Raw genomic sequence first — 3,358 nt, 5'->3', positions numbered from 1 at the left:
CCAGCTCTTAACCAAGGCGCCACTCGGCCGGCCCTGTACTTCTAAAAATTTTAAGGATGCTCAGAGATATGGTTAGGGGAAAAAGGTTTATGCCAATGTGATTTATAATAGCAAAATAAGTAAAAATAAAGAAGGAGAGGGAGGGAAGGAAGGAAGGGGGAAGGAGGGAAAGAGAGGGGAAAGAAAGAAGGGAGGGAGGGAGGAAGGAAGGAAGAAAGGAAGGAAGGAAGGAAAGGAAGAAAAGAAGGAAGGAAGGAAGGAAGGAAGGAAGGAATGAAGGAAGGAAGGAAGGAAGGGAAAGAAGGGAAGGGGGGAAGGAAAGGAAAATGTCCAACAATGGGAAATTTCTTAAGTGACCAAATGCTAAATTTAGTGAACACCTACTGTGTGCCAGACTTCTTAGCACTTTCCAGGTATTAATGCATTTAATGTTCACAACAATCTGTGGGATAGGCATTATTATCAACACTTTTAGATGAGGAAACTGAGGTCCAGAGAGATGAGTTACTTCGCAGCGACTCAGAGCTATAAGAGATAGATCTGGGAACAGGGCCAGGCTGGCTTCTGAGTACCTATTCTTAACCTCTAGGCCCTTCTGCCTCTTGTAAACTCAGCCAATGCAAATAACAGCCTAGAGCAATTATGTCCCTTCTTTCCACCATGTTATTATGAAAATGTTCAAACATCCCAAAAAACTGAAATAACTGTGCAGTGAACACTCATGGGCCAGTCACCTAGATTCTAAACATTTTACTCTTCTTGATTTAGCACACATCTATCATCTGCCCATCCCTCTGTCCATTCAACAATCCGTCTTATTTTTTATATACTTAAAAGTAAGTTTAAGACATCAGTACATTTCACCCCTAAAGACTTCAACATCCACATCATTAACTAGAATACAACATTTTTACACTTCTTATTGCTTACTTTTGAGATAAAATTTATACATAATACAATCCACAAATCTTAAGCATACAGTTCGCTGAACTTTGTCAAATGAGCAACCCAAACCTCAATTAAGATATAGGATATTTTCATCACTCTGGAAAATTCCCTCATGCCCCTTTCCAAACAATCCTCAGCCTCCCTCAAGGCAATCAGTGTTCTGATTTTTTCCCCCACCATTGATTTGTTTATTCAAGAACTTCATATTAGTGGACTCGTCCAGTGTAAGAAGCCTCATGTGTAAGTCTTTGTTTGCTCAGCATCATACTTTAGAGGCTCTTCCATGTTGCTGAGATTTTTTTTTTTATAGATAAAGCCTTCACATAGCTCAAAACAAAAAGGGCATTTTGTGAGAGGTTTTGCTTTCACTCCTGTCTTCATCTGCTCGTCCCCATTCCCCACAGGTAATGACTTTTACTGATTTCTTGGGTATTCATATAGGGCTGCTTGATGCCAATACAAGCAACCATAAACATTCATTCTTACCTCTCCCCATTCTTCCCAAAGTGTACTGTACTGTGTGCTCTGCTCTGTACTTTGCTTTGTGCGCTGAACCGTACATTCTACAGCTGTTTCCGTATTCTTGGGTAGGGAGCCTCCCCTTTTTTCTCACAGCTGCATCCTTCTCCATTGCATGGGTGCATCATAGCTCGTTTAACACAATCGTCTGTGAATGGACACTTTGTTCTCGATAGCAAACGGTACTGCAGTGAATATTCTGGCACCTCCCTCATTTTGTGAGTGTTCAGGTGGACCTGTGAAGTTCATAGCCAAGTGGATTAAAGTCGGTGTTCTGAGAACATAGGCTCAGGGGGACTTCAAATCCCTTGAAATTATGTGCAGAATTTTGCCCATACCATGCAGCGTTTCAGGGAGAGGGTCCATTGCTTTTGTCAGATCCTTACTGAGATCAGTGAGTTGACAAAGGTTTAGAGCTCCTGGTAGAATCATGGTAGGATATCCACAAGACATTGTTGGGCAGTTCATGAGGAGTTCATGAAATGGTGATTTCAGCATGGCCTCATTATTTTTTTTTAAAGTATAAATGTATTTAAAGGTAGAAAAAATCTGGCAGGATTTATAAATGTGTGTGTGTGTGTGTGTGTGTTTCTACAGCAATATGGGTGATTTCCCTTTTCTCATTTTTGCTCATGCACATTTTATACATTTTCTGTAATGAATGAATGTTACTGTGTCATTTAAAAGTGGAGATCACTGGTCTTAGGGGAGAGATGGATTTGAACAGTGGTCCCTGAACTGAGAGCCTGTGAGTGTGGGGCCCTGAGCTGTCTCAGTCACTACTGTGTCTCCACCACTGCCTGGCACAGACCTGGACACACAGGAGGGCTCATGGAAGCCTTCCTTGCTGACTGACTGACTGACTGACTGACTGACTGACTGACTGACTGACTGACTGACTGACTGACTGACTGACTGACTGACTGACTGACTGACTGATCTATCTTACCTTCAGACCATCACTCATCCTGTTCCCTCTGCCTGTTACTCCATTTTCATACCCCATCCTCTTGGCTAAGACGAGAATGTGTGGGGAAAGAATAAGAAGATGCTCAGGAAGAGGAAATGGGTCCAGGGGACAGAGAGAGCACAATCCATATCTCCTGACCAGACTCTCTCTCCACTTAGGACATTTGCAAAGCAATACCCTTCCCCATCCTTGTTTTCGTGGCTATCCCTCACTGATCCTTCACAGCTCAGCTCAGCTGTCCCCTCCTCCAAGAAGCCTCCGCTGACATGCAGGTTTGGATCTGGCCCCTTTTCTAGGCTCCCACAACCTCCTGTGCCTCCACTACCCCAGCCCTGTCCATTCTGATCTGTCACTGTCTAGTGACAGTCTGTCTCTCCCACTGAACTGGGAGCCCCATGAGAGCAGGGTCAAGGGCTTTCTTGGTCATCACTGGATTTCCATGATCTCCCAGCCCAGGACAGACACAGAATGGGTGCCCAGTGAGTGTTTATTTAACACAGCAGTGCCTTCATTCACTCATCAAGTGCCTGCTGTTCTATCAGGCACTGTTCTAGGCACAGGAGATGAAACAGGGATCAAAGCAGAAAAAAATCCCTGTCTTTGTAGAGCTGATAGTCTATGGAATTAGACAACTGATACACGCAAATTATATTTTAGAAGGTTAGAAGCTATAGGAAAAAATAGAGCAGGAAAGGGGAGTAGGGAATAGGGAAGGGTTGCCATATAAAACAGCGTGGTCAGGGATGGCCTTACTGGGATGGTGACATTTGAGCAAAGCTTCTGTAAGAAGTGAGGAAGTGGGCCGGCCGAGTGGCGCGTTGGTTAAGAGCTGGCGTGGGACTCCAGAGGGGCCCGGTTCGGATCCCACATATGAGGACCAGTGACACTGCCCTCCACAGCTAAGATGCTGAACAACAGCTC

The 3,358-nt window shown here is 44.2% G+C and overlaps 1 protein-coding gene across 1 annotated transcript in view; it reads left to right on the top strand.

Moving 5' to 3' along the window:
- Positions 1 to 3,358, top strand: part of FCGBP (Fc gamma binding protein) — a 67,352-nt gene that overhangs the window by 22,916 nt on the left and 41,078 nt on the right. The gene's annotated exons all lie outside the window — the stretch shown is intronic.

The sequence above is a fragment of the Hipposideros armiger genome, unplaced genomic scaffold (genome assembly GCF_001890085.2).
Source record: "Hipposideros armiger isolate ML-2016 unplaced genomic scaffold, ASM189008v1 scaffold_867, whole genome shotgun sequence".
NCBI classification, from domain to species: domain Eukaryota; kingdom Metazoa; phylum Chordata; class Mammalia; order Chiroptera; family Hipposideridae; genus Hipposideros; species Hipposideros armiger.
The sequence above is the reverse complement of the archived record's forward strand: the minus strand, read 5'-3'. Positions and strand labels throughout refer to the sequence as shown.